General features: G+C 37.9%; 1 long non-coding RNA gene across 4 annotated transcripts in view; it reads right to left on the bottom strand.

Annotated features, from left to right (window-relative positions):
* The window catches only part of LOC110828469 (uncharacterized), a 124,039-nt gene extending 103,113 nt beyond the window's left edge, over positions 1-20,926 (bottom strand). For 2 of the 4 annotated variants that reach the window (XR_002542685.2, XR_002542686.2), the window contains exons 1-2: positions 20,810-20,926; positions 1,168-1,278 (exon numbers count right to left, since the gene is read on the bottom strand). This is a non-coding gene — a long non-coding RNA (uncharacterized LOC110828469). The remainder of the gene's footprint in view (positions 1-1,167; positions 1,279-20,809) is intronic. The other 2 variants (XR_015534736.1, XR_015534735.1) reach the window with 1 other exon arrangement.
* Positions 20,927-21,214: the final 288 nt, after the last annotated feature.

The raw sequence follows: 21,214 nt of genomic DNA on the forward strand, positions 1-21,214 counted from the left end.
AATATCCTTAAAACTAGCTCCACGTTTCAGAAGTCTTATTTAAGAGCGAATTATCTCTCAACTAATCAATAAATATTCTTTGTTTTATGTACATATGTTGAAGGTTCATTACCATGCACAAAAGTCCATCACTGGTCTCTGCCAGAGCCAGATTAACCCAATTCATACATCCTTTCTATTCGTGATTAATTTTATATTAACATCCCTTCTATTTCTAGTCACCCAATTTATCTCATCCCTTCCGGTTTTCCGACTAAAATTGTGTATGCATTTTTGTTTCCCCACGCGTGTCGCAAGTTACGACCATGTAAATTTAATTAATTAGATCACCCCAGTTAAATAGAATGGTTGAGATAAAATGTAAATTTAAGATCAGGAAGGAATTCATCATTATTCTCTCACGATTAGAAAGAGGCGTTGAACAAACTACGCTTGTAGATGATCTTGTGACCAGATACGACGACAAACATATGGATCGCTGCCTTCAACAGCAGTAAGCGGAGATGTTGAAGGTGGGTTTCCAGAAGCACTTCGTGTGACAAAGCCTAATTTATGAGCATCATGTTAGTTCTCTTCAACAAAGCGAGCCTCTCGGAAAGAGACAGATCACACAACTCGGATGACACGCGGCTGAAAAACTCTTAATAATCCTCTTATCGGGACCCGTTGTAATGGTAAGTGGACGGTATTTCCACTTTGCATTCCTCTTCTGAACAGAGACGAGCAAAGTTACAGAAGAACGAAATTCGACGCCGCGATGCCTCGTCGTCATGTGTAAATAGCGTACGTTTGCCCTAATCACAACTTCTTTTTAAGAACCACTGAATTTAATTTGTACACTTTACGAATGCAAATATTCAGTATTCAGCGCATATACAACAAAATAAATCAGCTATAGCATTACAAAAATTGTTGCTTGGATAAATGCAATCTTCGTAACCTTACTGTAACCGTCAACAAAGTGCATGTTTCAAGGCCAGACAACTACTTCCCCCCTTTACCGCGCTCTAAATCACAATTACAGCGTTTCTAGAATTGCTACGCTGCAAATTCTGAGTTATCTTCACTCACATGGGTTCTGCTGTTCGCGTTGTAACGTTGTACGGCTTTGTTATGTACAATTTGATGGCGGCTAATAAAGAATCAAGCAATACCAGTAATACTCACACATCGTCCGACATTTTAAATTTCGGTGCGTTATCTGTAATAGATACTACGTTTTCTTTGAGTTTCAAATCCAGTGTTTAAAGGGCACAAATGTGAGTTACTGCTCGAGCCCTGGAAAATTCAAGCAGTGAAGGGGTAAATCAGTTCTGAGCAATGTGATTATTACCACGGATATCATTTAATTATTTAACTATTCATATTACTGTACACCATATGTATAGAATAATACATAGAATAAGTATGAGGAAGCAGAACACGTGAAGGATAGAAAAATTCAGAAGCAGAGATATCGCACATCGTACTTAACAAATTCATCCGTCATTTCAACCCCTCGTCACACAGACGTTAAGATCGATCGACCGCGTTTCTTATGCCGAATAAGACCACAGTCTTCCGTTAGCGAGTTCAGAGTGCAAGACAGGAATAAAATTAATATCGCTCTCAAGTAATTGTAATCACATATCAAACTTTAAATTTCCTTCCATAGAAACTGGCAACCGAATTTTTCCTGGCTGAAAATTCGTATGTATTGTCGGAGGGGGTGAAATCGATATATAACAGAATTGCAATAGTTACGAAATAAAGCTAACGGTTAGATCTATGAGCTGTGATTAGTCAGAACGGCTCAAACAGTCATGGCTCGTTATGGCCAATAATGGTCGTCCGACATGTCAGAATGTAACTAATATTGCTGTCATTGACAGCTGGTGTTCTTTGGCCACGACGTATACTGTTGTTGAACGGGACAGACTTCAGATCCTTAAATTCTGAAGTAGGAGGATACAGTAATTTCCTAAATCAAGTCGGGAAAATTTATTACAAAGACACGATAAGAAATCAACAAGATTCTCCAATGATCTAAAATGCTGCCCAGATCTCGTACGTGGATTATTTTGCTTAAATTTCATTCTCAACTCATGGATTTGAGCATAAATGTATTTATCCCCCATACTTAAATAACACAGAATATCAGCAAATCTGCGGAAGTTAAAGATATGTAACAAAACGTAACGGGTTACTTGTGGGAGGACAAAGAACAAACTTAGATCAACTTTGATTTCAAAGTGTTAAGCACCATTACATGCAGACAGATGAGGGGGGGGGGGGGAGTGGAGATATAGCTGCATATATCCTTAACTTCGGTACCTAGACTGGGGTGTTTATCTTCAATCGCCGGTCGCTTTATCTCTCAGGAAAAACTGGTACTCACTGGACAGGAGGCTTGGTGGACCCCAGAGCCATCTTGGGCTTCGTGGAAAATAGAAAAAATACTAGCCTACCGGGAATCTAATCCAGGTCGTCCAGCCTATAGCCTCGTCACTATATTTATGTAAACTGAAAATAACGTTTTACATACGGGCACCAAATAATGTTTCATTTAGATAGAAATGCCGACTCCGCGAGTGGACGTGGAAACATAATGTTAAGAGAGAAATAAGTTCTCGTAAAACTAGAACTACCGATGATGAAAACACAAAGTAAGGACAGAAGAAAGATAGCAGGGAAGAAGAGAGAAAATAAGATAAAAAATGTCTTTTACGGAAGAGTCATATTTTCCTAGTCTACAGCCTACACAAACAGTTCAGTCTCTCGTTTATGACCCCCATATGTAAGAGGCAACCTAACCGGCTCATATTTGTTTTGTTTGGGGATGCTGACGTCGTGTAGCGGACATTCATCACATTCTGAAATGCTGTTTCTCGAAGATGAACAACACAATTTCTCCCAGCGACACTCTGCGAAGATACATCGTGTCGCGACCAGTGGACTGCCTTGAATACTTGAATATTTCACCTATACTGCTTCTAAACTCAGGTGTCTCTTTGCTTGGGGTATTGTCCACTTATATTCTTTTCATGTATTAATACTTCTTTTCGCTTAGCATTCTGGATCAGGAACACCCCATTTCTTTTAAATTTCTACGAACATGGTAACACTGCGAAATTCTCAGATTAATGTCGTAATTTTACTTCGATATTTAACTTTTTGTTATTTATTTCTTTAATTTTTGGAAAATTGTGCAACACTAAATTGCGTAATTAATAATTTTTCATATTTTATAGCATTTTTAAAGGCATTAAGAGTACTAAAATCTTCTCAGAACTCACCTTTTAAACACAAATATTTATATTAACACACAAATATTGCGTGTTCACCCACCACTAATAAGCAAATTTCACAACAGACCTACTCTTAATGTGATCAGTGTGTTTGACCCTTTATCACCTATCGGCTTTTCTACTTTGATTATACGAGTTGTGGGCATCCCAGTGTGAGTGATAAGATGCCTCAATAACATGTAGCGCTCTAACGCGCATGCGTGATGTTAACATCTGCATGAGAACATTAATATGCCAGGCAAGTTATATTGACCATAATTTTCGAGGCAGTTATTCGGGCTAAACTTTATTTCAGAATTACATCCGAGCATGCTACATAAAAGATGATGTCCTTGAGATGTATTTTATTGCTCAGATGATCAAAACGTTCCCCACATTTATTGAACCAGAAGGTGCATTATTAATGACAAAATTCTGATTCTTTTTGCGACAGATATCAAGTCCTTTACAAATCATTTCACTTCATTTTTATATGTTCTTTAGGGCATTATTGCTGACCCCATTAAAACTTCACTCCTTAGATTACATTAATAACAGCATAAGGTTCAAATGCCTACAACTTCGTAATGGTTTCTTCCCATCAGGATTTCAAACCAAATTTGCATATGCATTTCTAATCTCTTTGTTAATATTCAGTGAAAATTAAACGTTATGGAGCTCCTCAATATACAGTGTTCTTCAGATTCCAACACTTCATTCCTCCTATATCCAAATATTCTCCTTAGCGTTCCTTAGGTCTTTCAAAAGAATCCACCCAAGCTCGTAGCCCTGTGTAAACATTTCGTAACATATTTTTTTCTCAGAGTGGAGTGTTACTAGCCCCTACCTAACCCCCAAACTATAGACCTGCCCCTTGTCGGCTGTTCGCCACAGCTTGTTCAATGTATTTGAAGTTACCCTCAATATCTAGAGGTCTTGTCCTCCATCCTCAAGTTCAGGACGTCCGACGGGAAATTTATGGTTTTCTATACGTAAAGAACCTTCGCTGTTTTGGAAAGACGGGATTATAACATTTTTCGAACTGGTATTTCCACAGTGCATCCCTCTAAATTTATCGCAAATCGAATTTCTGTTTGTCAATGTTTTTCCTGATACTTAATTTTTGTGACATCAAAATGTGCCCAGCGCTCAAGTTTCTGAGACGTTAAGAAGGGCTTCAAATGTGCATCGTAGCTTGTGAGATCAATTTCCTCCCAGCAAATAATTGTTCTTACTCCACTAGGAAGTTAAACTATAGCAACGAGACCCAACCAGACCAAAAATTCTATCTTATTATGTATTCTTTACAGAAATATTACAGATTTAAAACCTAGTGCGTGTACATCTGCATGTTTTCTGTTCGAAAACACTGGACAAATTTCAAATAAGTTTGGTTTTGGTATTTACACTTAAAGTTGTCATTATAATTTAATTTTTTTATTGAAATTTCTTACTCTGGCCTTTGGAGACAGTGTGTTTAACGTATTCCATGCAGAATTATTCTGATAAAAAGCAAATTTCCTCTGTATCAGTTAAAGTTTCCACTCTTGCGCAACCACAAATAATTCTCTTAGTTTCCAAAGATGATGCTACACGATTCTCTTCACTGGCGAAGTACAGACAAGAGTGTCTGTAAATGAGATTTTCACTGAAATGTATTCGTAAAACATAAAGAGTGAGGAAAACAAAATATCGAATTTGTTCTTTCGGAAACTGAACATTTTAATAATATCATAGTGATGTAAGTACACTTCGATCCTTAACTACACTTAATATTCCAGAATAACAGGATGTAAAACATGACACATTGTTCAGAACTGTGAAATCAAATTATCTATAATTGACACACTATTTTTCCCAGGACACATGCAACTAATTTTACTGTTCAAATGTTTGCCCCATTATCGGTGTTGTATGATGCAGATTCGCAATCCTTTGCCAAACTGATCTGATAAAGAAGTGAAATAATGGTAGAGCATCCAGCGTTCAAAAGCCGCCCTAAATTGAAGCAATCAACCTTCTCTGTAGCTGTCGTATTATTCAGTAGGAGAAACAGCCGCTCATTACGAACAATTAAAGGGCCAGTAGCCATTTCCTTCCTATTGAAACCACGTTATCACATTGTAAATAGCAAAACACGCAACACTCAGTTGTTGCTAGAACCATTCATTGGTCTTCACGGATTTACCATTGGCACTGAAACTCGTCCCCTGTCGCTTTTCACAAACACATGCCAGTGAGAGATAGCTCCTTTCTGATTTATCTTGGATGGCTCGTTAGGTATTTAAGGACGTTCATAAGCCAAAATGTTTAGGCAACGTCAAATGTTGTAATGCTAAGATTATGTGTGGTGAAAAGGAAAATATATGGTCAACAAAACACTTCCTTTACGTCAAATCGCAGCGTGAACAGTCGCCTGCAACATGATTAGAATATGTCTGAAAACGATAAAAAATAACTCACATATGCGAGAAGAACGACACATTTTTATTCACTGTCGTTTAACGTGTTTGTGGATTTTTTAACGACAATGTTCAGATGACAGGATGAGTAATGAATAATTAATTAGAAAGTATTTGGAAGCAAGCGGTAGTTGCCTAATTTAAGGCTTCATCTTTGAATTTACCTGGAGGAGCTGAGGAAAATCATATAGTCCTGTAAGATTTGAGGTTTTCACAGCGGTGAGTATGAAGATTCCTGTCTTCTGAGTTGTTGCGCTGTGTAGTCTGGTCGATATTAACCAACGTTTCAGAGGTCATACTGCCTCCGTCATCAGGGCGATGAGTATGAAGATTTCTGTCTTCTGGGTTGTTGCACTGTGTAGACTGGTCGATGTTTACCGACGTTTCAGAGGTCATACTGCCTCCGTCATCAGGGCGATGAAGATTTCTGTCTTCTGGGTTGTTGCGCTGTGTAGTCATCAGGGCGATATTCATATGACCTCTGAAACGTTGGTTAACATTAACCAGACTACACAGCGCAACAACCCAGAAGACAGGAATCATCATATAGCCTGTTTACGGACTGAGGTTTGAACCCAGTAAATCCAGAATACGAAACAGGATCGTTAAACTCTCGACCGCAACTTTCGGTCTGAACGTACTGTGAGAATTTTGATGCCTCTGTTTATCTATAGTTTGGCACCAGAGCTATACGAAATTTCAAACAGGCAATTCATAGTATAACCCAGACCATTTGCCTGGTAGATCTCATACCGATGAGGTAATTACGAAGAATGTGACAAAGTATCGTTAATTCGGAGCAGAGTGCAACATTTGAGACACCTTTTCTGTCTCCATCATAAGATAATTATGTAATAAGTACCTAACACTGCCTGGGAAAGATAATTTCTCTGAAACATTGCTTGGAAATTAACACGGCTGATCGCTCGACAAAATTGTTTAACTTTTAGCCGCCCTGAAAACTTCAAGTCTTAAATAATTACGCAGATATTTTGTTAAAATTAATATAAGACACGGAAATGCCCAAAATTATTCCAGTTCCTCAAGTTTAGGAAATTGTGCCCAAAACGTAGGGATATTAATGGATGTCAAGAACCCGGATTAGCTTGTCGGTTGCTACCCCTGACTGTCGTATTACAGAACACAGTGTACTGTACATATTATACTGTGACCTACTTGATGAAGTTTTCTTAGAGAAGTTAGCAGGCAGACATTCCCAGACGGCTGTCTGTAACTTAATCACCTCTGAAACGTCTCACTAGCTTCTAACGCATATATTGTTTCCAATAGTGATGGCCGCTTCGCATATACTTCAAAATATACATGTGGTAAAAATTATCATATTTACAATTCAACCTTTAACCCTCTGAAACCGAAGCTATTATAAATAATATTTAAGAATTCGGTCTGTACCTCAGAAAAAACACAACACTTCATCGTTACAAACTTTAAGTGGTTAATTCCGTTTGAGATAACAGCCCTAGTTTACACTGAGAATCATACGAAATCCATAAATGCAAAATAAAAAGTTACTGACTTTTAAAATAGTTGGTACAAATAGTTATCATTCAGGTTTAAAGGTTTAAAAGATGTATTTAAAATTGGAAGAGACACGCGTGCACACTATTTTCGATAGGTATGTGGCGATAGCACAAAATGCTCTTGGTTTCTCAGTAATAATAGAAAATAATTAAAAATAAAATTGACACGTGCATGGAATAAATTATTACTTAACACATTAATCATCGGTAAAAATATTGTAGGTTACCTGTACATTTAATATCCCTCCGTTCAATTAATTCGTCTCTCAACACTATAGCAGTTTTTATTAAACGTTACAAATGTGCACGTACATACAAAAATTGTATATTTTTAATATAAATCATTCGAAATAGTTCCCATTCAATAACCTCTCTTTTCAGTTGGATGCGTGTTTTGGTTGCAATTTATTTATCCCGTGATAAAACCCACTCTGTTACAATGACTAGCGGAAAAGCTGTAGATCTGGATTTATAATTTACGCATTTATAATAGAATCCCAGTATACCCATGACGTAGGAATATATACTGTTAAACATTTGTGACCTTTCTTGTTTTGTAATTAAATCGTTGCTTTTGTTATCATCAGAAATATTAATTTAAATATTTGAAACAGATGAATATGTACAGCTGGCAGCCCGAGAAGAATTTATTATGCTAGGAAAAATGTTTAGACAAAAGAAAAAGAAATTAGAACGATGGAGGAAAATTTATTTCCTGTCTGATACCGTTACAGCAATAAATCAAGGACAGATGGGACAAGCATATACCATGTATAGAGGACATGACAAATGCAAACAAAATTTTGATCGGGCAACCTCAAAATAAGATAATTTCGGAAGACCTAAACGGAAAAGTGATTACAATATTTTAATGTTTCTCAGACGAGGATGTGAATATACAGGTTTATTCATACTTCCCTGACACATTACAAAAACCGCTAGTCTTCAATGGTGCAATGGATGGTAACACAGGACACGCCGATAGAAAGAGAAACACTCAAAGTTTATTTTACATCCCTCATGAATGCGCAATAACAATGCGCTGCTTCATTGACCACCCAGATCACCTGACCTGACGCCATATGATTTCTTTTTATGGGGGTACATTAAGGACCAGATCTTTGTACCGCCTCTGCCACGGGATCTGCCTGAACTACGAAGACGAATCATCGCTGGCATCTCACAAATCGATCGTGACATGCTGCAGCGGGTGTGGGCGGAAATGGATTATCGGCTTAACGTCTGTCGCGTTACAAAGGGTGGACACATAGAGCATTTATGAGGTATGTAAAATAACCTTGAAGAGTTTCTCTTTCTATCGGCATGTCCTATGTTACCATCCATTGCACCATTCTAGCGATTTTTTGTAATGTGTCAGGGAATTGTGAATAACTCTGTATTGACTAAATTAATCTTTCTCAGTATATGGTCCAATAGCGATCTTCTGCAAACGTGGCCAAAAAGTGTTTATCACACTTCTTATGTTACATGTTCGGAGTCTTTAACAAATGTGTTATCGCACTACCAACAAACAAAATCAGCCAACCAAAAAGCTAACTAAGGGCGGAGTCCTTCGTAAACGCAAGATATCGTCCCTTGCTAGAAAACACCATTCCTGCGTACGAAACGCATTGCTCGTCACGTGACGTTTTATACTCGCATACAGGTAGCCCTCGATTTGAGCCGATTCAGAATAACGCCGATTTTGAAACCAGAAAGTCAAAAACTGAAAAAATATATTTTACTATTATTTATAACCTTTTTACAATGTTTCTCGTACTGCTTCTTATACTAAATCGTAATTCGTACATCGCTGATTTTGAATAAAAATTACAAATAGTCATCTCTGCAATTACGTATGTTTCGTTAACGCGAATTTGCTCTAATGAGAACGATGAATCGGTAAAAGCTGTTTGTGAAATGCAAACTTTTGCATATGCGAGTTTGTTCTTATGCGGTTTAAACTTTCAAAGGGCTAATTTAATCTCTGCGGAGGTACCGGGATTATTTTTACTACGCGATTTTCTATAGGTCGGCGTCTTACATGAATGCAACTATCGCATAACAGCAGAGATGACTGTACACATCAAACACATGAAATAATTGCAATCAATCGCGGGGACCAACGAATTGCCGATTGTAAGTGTATAAAATATATTTTTTAAATTTCCTTTATTTTATTTACGTTATTTCAGAGCTTTAAATGTAATGACATTATATTAATCGTCAATGTTTGGGTGCTGGGAACGCATGTAATTGACATCCCATTGATTTACATTAGAAAAGACTTTCAATTTACGCCGATTCCGAATACGCCGGTTCGCCCAGGAACACATCCCCGCCGTAAATCGAGGGCTACCTGTATTTGAATTACTGTGTGAGCGCTGCTATCTTTCGGCGGTTTGTTGAGTTAATCTCTATGTACAATAATAAAAACGTTCTCAAGCTGCGTGACGTTGTAATAATACAAAGCGTCTACCGGTAGATGGCTCTGCCAACCAACATATAATGTAATATTCAGCGTGGGACTATGGTAGGAGTGAACACGCGTTAATTATTAACACGGCAAAAGAAAAGTGACAAGAACAACGTGAATATTAGCGATAGTACCGAGAATCAGGTCGTGAGGTTTTGTTAGAATTACTGCGTGCAGCAAATATGAATTAAAATTAGAACGGGTAAGGGCTTCCCGACATGTTCACAGTTTACGTTTAATTCCCTCACGTCTTCCTCCAAAATACCGAAAATAAGATGAAATGAACGGGGAAGAAACAGGCGGGGACTCCCAGTGGGGTTGGCGAGCGAATCGAACACGGACAGGCCCATACACTCCCTGTGTTGTATCGTTCATTTGTAAATTATTTTTACTGATAAGATATATGTTGTATTTTTTTCTAAACTGTCTAAGTGTTCTCCTTTCTCTGCTTCTTGATATTGGATACGTTGCGAATATCAAGACTTAATTTTTTTCTCTCTCTACAAGCATAAGAAGACATTTTATTGCAAAGTCTTGTACCCAAACTGCGGGTCGCAGATGGGCAATTCATGGACCCGTTAGAACGGTTAGCGTGTTTATTACACGACTTTAAAATAATTCAACAGACATATCTGATGTTATAATAACTAAAGCCAGTAATTTTAAGAATGGTCACCAACCGACACAAATATTTTAACATATATCGTAGGTTATATAATTCATTTATAGATTAAGTTTGTAAAAAAACTCAAAGCCTTCTGAATCAATGTTGTTTAGACGAAGATGTTTCCGAAAAACACTTGAATCTTTAGAGAAGAAAAGAAACAGTGTTTAAAAAAGATATTTATGTATTTACAAAACTCGTGGAAATAATATACATTACACTGCAATTGACCTATTCGGTTAAATACGAGATTAACAACAAGATAATTGGGTAAGAGTTAATAATTAAATTTTGAGTTTAAGAAATAAGTCTCACTGTTTTTACATTGCCTGCAGTTAATAGCCAGTTTAAAAAATATCATTACCAACCAATCAACACTTGTCTGTTACACAGACAGATTTCAGAGAGCGTATTTTATATTCAATCAACAAATCGATGCCTCGCCACTAATTACGATGTTGAGTTTCTAAATCAAATTCCTTTAGACCTACAACATAGAAGCAGTGTCCACCGTTTAGCTGAATGGAGTTTTCTCTTCATTTAAGCAATAACCGGTAATCACTAAAAAAAGATTCAAGGTTAAAACACATAAATTAGGGTCATGTTCGTACTGCCTACAATTTAACAAATTCAATCCAAATCTTTCTACACTTTTTTATTTTTCTTTCGCTGTATATTTGTATGCGTGTTAACTCACGAATGCAAGTTCAGCAAAAAAAAAAGGTACATTGATAAATTATCAGATCTGCTAATTAATCATATAAAGTGTCAATGTGTTGAATAGGGATAGAGTCCTGCCAGTTTTTATTTAATCGTGTTGGCTCGTTTCAAAATTCGCGTACTGTGATCAACTTGCTTTGTTCTCTTCATAGAAATAGAAGAATATTTTAAAACATCATTTCATGCAACGGTGACCACAAAACAGCGCACGAGAAACGGATAGTTTAGGTGCTGTAATAAAGTCCACTTTTAAATACGTACGTGAAACTCATAAACTAATTAACACGTTTTAACAATGCGTTTAAGTGATTAGTATTCTGAATATGTATTAGAATATTCTCTGGTTTGATTGGCGACCCAGAGTTAACGTAACCTAACAGTGGTTTTGTGGATTTTCTGAACCCCTTTAGACAAATAATAGGTGAGTACATTAGAATTAAGCCATGCTCGTTTTCTTTCATATTCTTCCCAATTCATTATGTGCTAATCTTTTATGATTAATTGTGGTTAACCACTCACCCAGATCCCAAGCAGGCGAACCTCCGCTAATCTGTTGTCCGCTACTGCTTATTTAAGGCCGGGTGCACACGAGCGGGAAAATGTCGCGCGTGCTCGCAGCGAGGAAACCCGTGACAGTGCACACGTAGCGTCATCGCTGCGAGTTCGCTGCGAGCACGCGCGACATTTTCCCGCTCGTGTGCACCCGGCCTAATGCATTTGCAACTACAGTCCATATCAGTCCTTCAAGCTTGTCCTCACCTCTAACCCATCATCACGCGCTGCTGTGGTCATTTTACAAACTACTCCAGGTGTTCCAGTCCGTCACATGATATGTAATGGTACGCTGCAACCTTTCGCTAGGAAACATGGGCAACACTGTTTAAACACGGCACAACAGATGGCATTTATTTTCATACAACCGAAAACTAACCTCCTGGGAAGACAAAAGGAAATGCTGAGAGAAGCCCTTTGTTGTCATAATTTAGTGCTAATGTATTAAGAAACGTTCCCTGTTACAACTTGATCACAGATGACTAACCTGCTAGAGGCTACAAGTTTTAAGAATGATCACTGAACTGTATATAGGCTTATTTTCGGGAGTCACTCCAAACCAAACCACTGTTTCATGTGCCATGCCATTGGCTCACAAGCCTTCTTCGTACTCTGTCTGAATGAATACAAAAAATTGGCATTAATTATAATGTAATAGTTTTGTTTTGTGTCTTCGAGAATAAACAATCGAAATGTAATATCTGTCGTTATAAATGGGGACTAGTTGGAGATCTGTCGATTAATTACTGCACACTGATTGATGTACAAACGATTAAAAATTAAAACTACATTACATTATAGCAAAGTTTAATACAAAGAATCAATCATATACGCCACTTGCCTTTTATTATACTTTGATTATATATTTATTTAACGACTCTTCATCAATTGTATGGGTTATATAATGTCGCTTATGGATAATGAATTGAAAAGGAAGAGACCGTGGTCTACTTAAAGTACTTATCCAGCATTTCTCCAGGAAACTGAGAAAAACTTGTTAGAAAAAGTGTGCTTGAACCGAGATCCAAACCGGGGACTTCAGAATCAATTTAGCAACGCTAACTACTACCCTCCGAGTTCGATGACTGTTTGGAACGTTATTTCTTAAGGTATTGTAGATGCGTCATATTGTGAATTAATAGTATTAAAATATTTAAATATTTAAAAATAACCGTCAATCACAATAAAATTAAAAGATTAAAAGATTAAAATATCATATTATGTAAATCGAGTACTCGATAGGGAACATAATATGATATTTTAATCTTTTAATCTTTTAATTTTATTGTGATTGACGGTTATTTTTAAATATTTAAATATTTTAATATTATTTCTTAAGAAAATTAGGCTTCTGATACCATCACAACATATCGCTTTATGCGTTTCTCTGTCTGTTATGGTTAAAACAACACGAGTCCATTTTAATGGAATTGAGCTATTTTTACCGCAGCACTTACCAGGGGTAAATGTATCGTTTCCCGTAAGAATCACGCCAGTTCAAGCCTTTACTGCACATGCGCAGCCTTATCTATCGTCTGTTTTCCATACAGACGACATGAGTCCTGGATTTGTCATTGTAATACTTGGTTTTGACAATAACGAAACCACTAAAACCCACAGCGACTTATCCCACCAATGAAAATGAAACACATAATCACAAAATCATGCACCGGTCATTCAATATTACGTGGGTCTTCACAAAAACAACATGAGTACAAAAATAATTTTAGCTTATAGTTTTAGTTGTAATAAATGTTAGTGGACTACTGTATCAAACAGACACCCGCTAATTATTCTTGGAAAAAATCAGACTTTCAATAAATGTGTTTTCTAGCATGTTTTCATTTATCACGATATACCAAAGTGAGTTTTGTGGACTCGTGTGGTTTTGTAAATGATCGATTCAATTATCCTGTCATATCATTCAACGCTAAAATGGAGCAGAAGTTGGAACAATATTGTTGAATCTACCAATCTCCCATTTAAAAGACACATTATGGCTCGGGTTAAAGCCGCCAGCCTTGAACGGCAACGTTATTCTAAATATCAGCGTCGGTTCCAGAGAACCACAGACCAAATAATGATGATGACTACGGAGACGTTGTTATTGAAGTGAACACCTTCTCATTCCCTAATTTAAACGCAATGAGACAGAGCTAGAAACAAGACACTCCCTCATAAAGCCGACACTGTGGAAACAGAAAAGCAGATATCAAATTCTCTTCTCTCATTGCAAAAGTGATACACGAAATCAATTGCGTGGTTTTGTGATGCGTCATATGACATAATGTGTGCATTTACACAGCCAAGAGTAAATTAAAAAGGTCTCCGAAAATAAATTTTGACACTTATGCCACGACATTTTTCCTGTTCTACATAGACTAATTTAATCAAACTTCCATGAAAAATTTAAGTTGGCATCAATAAAATCTTCTCGGGCAATCAGCCGCGTTAGCTGGTTACCGTATTAAACAGACGTTTCGGGAACAAACTTTATCCCCATCTTCAGGGTTCTGATGTGACGTTTCAGGGGTCCTTGCTGCCTCCACCATCACAGCCTCATAATGGATGCAGCAAGGACCTCTGATACAATGGTAAATTTCTACCACACTACACGGCACTACAACCCAGAAGACAGTCATCTTCGGACTCACCGCCGTAAAATCCTAAAATCCTACTCAACACAAATGTAGTTATGCTACAGTTGAGGTTTTCATGGCGGTATGACAATATTCTTCTGTTTGTGACGTCATGTAGACTCGTAGGTAGATGCCGTCGCTACGGATAAACATATCGTCTTTATTTTCAGCCCTGAAGCTGGAGATAGTTTGTTGGTATTCACCTACGAGGCTACGCAGCGTCACAACCAAGACTAACATGGTCAAATAGAATTCTGATGGGAAATGAGAAACTGGATGTTACATCGTAGTGGAGCATCACATATATAAAAATTGGGGACTGTGTTATAAGTTTTATGTAGACTGTAGAACTGAGAGATGATTCGTTGGATAGAACAATCCTGAGAACTATGATAGAATACCCTGGCATGGAACGATAATGTACGAGGTGCGATCGAAAGGTTTCCAGACTGCGCGTATAAAAACCCGTACACTTATCTCAGGTATTAAATTCATCCATCACCCTCGAAGTAGTTCCCCTGGGAGTGAACACAACGATCCCAGCGCCGCTGCCAAGCCTGGAAGCATCCCTGGAAATCTTTCTTTGTCAGCCTGTCAAGCACCATCTGCGATTCTGCCTGAATCTCTTCTATCGTCTCAAATCTCCTTCCCTTTAGCTAAATTTTCATCTTTGGAAAGAGGAAGAAGTCACACGGAGCTAAGGAGGGTGCGGGATGACGGCCATGGTGTTTGAGGCCAAAAACTGCCGAATTTTGAGGGCGCTGTGCGCTGGCGCGTTGTCATGATGCGTCGCATGTGGAGTTCTTCCTTTAGAATCAGCTGACAGGTCCCATAGCCTATCCCAACAAGTCAAGTCGCACAAGTCGTTGATGGTACGACGTCGATCTTCGTGAATGGCCTGCCGAATCTTCGTAACATTTTCGGGCGTTGTGCTCGAAGATGGTCGTCCAGAACGCTCGTCATCATCGACAGAGGTTCGGCCATTTTTAAAACGTGAATGCCACACAAAAGTTTGTGCACGATCCATTGCGGACTCCCCAAATGCTTGTTTTAGTATTTCATAGGTTTCCGTAGCCGTTTTGGCGAGTCTTTGGCAAAATTTGATTTGTTCATGAAAATTCGTCATTCCGAAATCGCAGGAGGGTCGGTGTAATGCACTACCAAAACGACCGTAACTAAGAAACAAATGCTAATTCGATGATGCCGGCTGGCACACTGATTCACTATGAATGTAGGCCGCACCCCCTAGCGTCAGAAGCTCGTACTACGTCCGGTTCGCCCTATATTGACACAGTCTTTAAACTTTCCGATCGCACCTCGTATAATTGTCAGAAGCTAACGTAGTCTAAGAATCTGGTGTAGGCGATTTAATGACCAACAAGCTGAACAGTGAAACGTTCGACACTGAAGTAGTTTTTCTGATTCTTTGAAGACCTGCGCGTTAGCCTATATGACAGGATAATATTAAAATTGATCTTAAATCTTTGAAGTAATATTTTGTATTAATATTTAAAAATTAATTTCCTGCCTCAAAGAAAACAACACATTTTTTCAATCATAAAAGTCAGTCGCTTAACGTTGAAAAGAAGGAAAGTCGCTATTCATTTTTAGAATCATACGAAGCCTATAAATAGACTACATTTTGTGGGGAAAATGTAGATTGTCGATTTTTAGATCAAGTGGCACGAATAGCAACAGCTGGGTATTATACTGTTAAAGAGACAGAGTGCTCACTGGGCTCAACTGGCCCATGACTGGGTCCAAAGGCGAGCCTCTCGATTGCATAAAAGGATTTGAATTTCTTGACTGGTTGAGCAACTTTTGATTCCTCAAGATGAACTTTTCTCTATGGAATTAGTTAAATGATACGTACTTGTCAATAAACTGGGTGTAAATGTTCATAAAGGCGATGATCTTTCCGCCCAAATCTATACTAAAACCTTAAATCCTTCTACTCCTGACGAAACCAGTCGATCGGAAAGACTCGTTTAAGTACCGCTAGACATTAAGGATTTCGAGACTTTCAACCCAAGACATATTTCATTTAATCCTTTCTTTGTCTGAAACTGACCATAACTAATTCCTATAACAAAAAATACATGGAGCTTCCAAAAGGTAACTTCATATCCTCAGTTTGTTTGTAATTGTGGGGGAAATTCAATAATTTTAAAAGGCTTCCTAAAGTATCTTTTATAGGTTTCCCAAAACTTGAATTTATTGATAAGTAATAATTGTTCAGTGTTTGCTTCTTGCAAGACGGGAACTTCATCTATCAGTCAAAGTACAGTTTACTTTGTTGTTTATAAAATCTATTTAAGATACATAGCCTAGAGAAGATTAATTTAATATAGACTATGCATTATTGCGAGCATGCACGACACAAGAAACTTCATAAATTCAGTCTAAAGATTACTTAAATAATAAATAGATAACAACTATTGCTTTAGATGGTTATAAATAAAGTTAATTACTCATCAACTAATTTAGCTCTCCATCCACCTTTATCACTAACACGGCACACAAGTTCTCTTGACACAAACTACAGAGACAATTACGACACTTAAACAGCTACTAGACCTTAAACTGATCAAGAAATACCCATCACTTACAGAATCCAAAGATCCATTAGCATGTTTACAAAAGCTATCGACTAGCCTAAGTCTTGCGCTAGATGAATTTAGACAAGGCTCACACATTTATTTAAGATTCATTTTAATAGTATCCTCCCATCTATGCCTCGCGCCCCGTAAGATTTTTTCCTTCCAGGTCTTCAGACTAAAATTCTGTGTGCACTTAGCCTTGTTCCTGCGCGTGCTACATGCCCTGCCCCGCCCAACGCATCGTCCTTAAATGAGCATCAATATTTGGTAAAGACTACAGAACTATGAAGTTCTGTGTTACGAAATTTTATCCATCCCTCACGAGTCCAAATATTTCCCTCTACGCCTTACTCTCAAATAGGCTCAAACTCAAGAAATCTCTAAGGTAAATACTTTATAACACAGAAACAAGGGACCAAATAAGACTTAGATTGTCTAGATAGTAGAAAGGCTATACGCCTGCATTGTAATGAGTCGCTGAAAAGCAAAAAACAATCTCTGTTGAAGAGAGCAATGTTTCTGAATATAAAAATAACAATGTTTTCAAATTTTCAGTATTAATTTACCCGTAAGATGTTCTATGCGCCGTGGGTACTCAGACGAATAAATCGGTCACAAGATAATTAGTCATATAAACTCACAGAACCTACCAAATTTGTAACTGCTTACGAAATACATTACGTCTTACGCTCATAAACTATACAGGCTAAACGTAAAAGAATCTTGTTTTTTAACTTTAGTCCACGTAGGTCCTACTGATTAATTTTCGGCAGGTATGTACAAACTAGCTTACTATTTATAAACGGGGCTGTTTTAACTTACTGTCTATTCTTTTACGGTCGAAAATAAGGCGGATGAAACCAGGTAATAATATAGTATACGTATCAAAGAACACGATATGAAAAATTCAGAAGATGTAATGGAACACCTTAAGACAGGGACGCCAACCCCACCACTACATAATGCCATATACATATTTCAAGACATCACGAACTACAAATTTGAGGAACATCTCACAGACTTCACCTTCCCCTCGCAGTTGCAGATTGATTCTCCTGACGGTGTAGGCTGCACTGTTTATCTGCGGTCTGAGCACGAACCATGTGTCCATGAAACATTTGTTCAGATATCGCTGAAGGGCGGTTAAATGACAATTGTGATTCTCACAGCGACAAATATGAAGATGGCTATTTCATGAAATGTTGCAACATGTACTCCGTTAAATATTGACTACCTGGTGATAAACTCCGCTGAAACGTCGGTTAATATCCACCAGAACACAACGTGCAACATCCCAGAGAACAGGAAGAAAACCTAATGGGCTATTGTCTAAACAGTGATCATTCTTGGGCCACCCTGGTGGTCTAGTACGGTACTAGCTCTATATTTGAATGCCTCGAGTTTGATTACAACCCTCGCTACTACGTAGTATCAGGCGTAAGTTAGACATAATTTGCGAATAAAATGACGTCCAATCAGCTGGAGACGAGAGTAGAACAGAGAAGAAGCATTCATGTTAACCGTATCAGACGTATTATCCGGGCCAACAACCAACCCCAGAAACGTCAAACAAATATCAGACCATGGATAATGTCCAACGTCGTACGTTTATAAAATCTGTTGACTCCATAGAACTGTTCTCAAACACTACCTTCTATATAATGGCTTCTGGCTAACATGTTACAAACACAATACCGGCCTCATGTACTTTACTAGATGAATCTCATTATACACGCAAATACAGCTTTATGTATACTATGTTACGGAAAAAGTAACATTAACACGCGACAGCAATGCTGCTTATAAAACAAACGGACATTAACAATATCTTTCCGCTGAGAAACAAGTATTAGCGAAGAAAACTAAAACTTATTAAATTAGTACAAGAAAATTATCACTCCGTCCCATCCGCATACGCTACTAGCCCTACGTGGCGGTAGGGTACAGGAATATCGTTTACATACAAACTGAAAAAACGAGGGAAGACGATTCCACCCTGAACTACACCAGATCGCATGCTATGACGTGTCACTGCCTGGAAGTGTGCTTGAAATGTCTGGGAATGAAGAAATGAGGATATGATGTTCAACTAGGATGGGAAGTTTCAGATAAAAAGTTTGCAAAGGAGACCTTTGACCCACAGAGTGTCGAGGGCTTTGGCCACATGCAGGAAAACCTCGCTGATTAGTCTCCTTCTGTCTGTTAACTCTTCCAACAAGGTAAGCCACGTCGAAACCCAATTGATAGTCACGCAGTCAAGACTTTGTTAACAGCGTCAAATGGGTCTATGGGCGGAAGATGATGTGGGTACTTTCCCAGTTTCAGCGCTTTTGTATGAAGTGTTTATGCAGGAGAGTGTTCTTCTTCTTCTTTACGTCCTACTTTATCTTATTTTCTTATAATTCATTACATCCTACTTTTTCTCTCTTCTCTTCTATTTTGTCCAAGTAGTTCTTATTCATCTCATTTTTCTGTTCCTTCACACATCCAATTTCTTCTACTATGTACAGACACGGAAAATAGGTCCGTTCGTTAACAAGGACAACAGTGCTTACGACTGGTGATAAAGGCCACAACGAGTTAAGGAAAGCCCAGCTAGACTGACAATTCTTGGCTTCTTTGCAGTCCTGCGAGTTGGATTAGGCAGTACGCTGAAGAAGTTGAAAGATACATTTGCAGCAACATCTGAGGTTTCTGTATTCTAATGGAGCTACCGCCCGTACAGCCTAATAGAAGAGCAAGTCCCTTGCGGTTTTGCGGATACTTTACCGACGCCATTAAAACTAAGATCTCCTATTCCTTTCTATCTCTTCTTCTTCTATCACTTTGTCTTCACTAACGACTTCCAGTCATTCCCTTCTCACATTGCCTTGCAGTCATCAAGAAACATATTAGTCATGTTTCTTACTCGTCTTTATTTCCATTTTGATATCCATCCCCCTCTCCCCCCCCCCCATTCTGTTCACAGAGGAACAGTTAAAAATGATCAGCAGACGAAGAAAAGTGTTGCATCTGTTACACTAACGATCATTCAAATTCTTATTATACATGTTGTATTTGACACAATTTTTAATTTAACTAATTGATTAATTACGTGATCAGATCGTAAAATCTAGGCAGAATTTAAGTAGAGTCCTTCCTAAGTTAACAGTTACCCAACTGGTTAAGAAATGCAATCAAAGGAATATTACAATGTTTCTGAAAATTATATGTCTCTAAAGTCTTCTAAGAAAATACGAAGAGATACCTCACAACTCGTTTGTATAAAATTATAGTCCAAAATGAAAAATTTAATTTCAACATCTTCAATAAAACAGGAAGGCAAACATGTGTTTTTCCTTCAGACAAGAATTAGGCCTACCTTAGAAGCCTTAAGTAGCTATTATATCCGACAGATTTTCAAGATTATACATCGAAATGACATTATTCACTAACATCCTATGCGTCAAACAGTATGAGATCGGTGTATTTTTTCGTATCCGTAATTTGACAATTTTACAATTTTTTGCGAACAAATAGCCTACATTTCACATTTTTAAAGAACATACACCATGAAATTCATCACCAGAAGTAGGTACGTTTAAGTATACCGCAAGCAGGACCTCCATGCAAAGGCCTACGTTTTTACGTTATGTTTGTGCTTTAAGATTTAGTTTTATTGGCAAGAATTACTGTATTTTTACTCAAGCGGTTCACTTCTTGAAGACAAATGAGTTTTGAATGACAAGTAGAATCGCTATCAATTTCCTATATTTTTGACATCGCCCACACACCAATTCTTTGCAGATACCTTTACTTCTCAAACCATATTTTTGAAGTCACTGTTTTCATAACAAATATGATGATTCGTTTGAAGATTTGTACCTTAGTTCTGAAAAGATGTACTTACCCAAGGCAAGAATGGAAAGTTCCACTTCAGACTGCACGACTAAACACTGCCACTTTGGTTACGATTGTAAACAAACAGAAAAGGATGAAAGGATCGAGGTAGCCTTGACAATGCTGCCAATCGAGTGGAAGGACAACATGCAAAGTGAAGCATGAGTCAAAAACATTCGACTCATCGGCAGACTTGAAACCTAACACCTGATGACTATGTTTAGATTATGTTGACATTGTTACCTCGAACCAAGTATTTTCGATATGGTATACCCTTATATAAATGTGAAATTCACGCGCAGTTTATTCGAATTAGAGGGGGAGTTCAGTAGTATTGGGAGTCGCACAGCCTCAGCTGCAGTAGCCTGAATGGAGGGGAACCAGCGTGGCCGCGTACTATTCACTTTTCTAAAAA

This window comes from Zootermopsis nevadensis, unplaced genomic scaffold (genome assembly GCF_977971745.1).
Source record: "Zootermopsis nevadensis isolate Lab colony 2312 unplaced genomic scaffold, Znev_1.0 Znev_ptg000011l, whole genome shotgun sequence".
NCBI lineage: Eukaryota > Metazoa > Arthropoda > Insecta > Blattodea > Termopsidae > Zootermopsis > Zootermopsis nevadensis.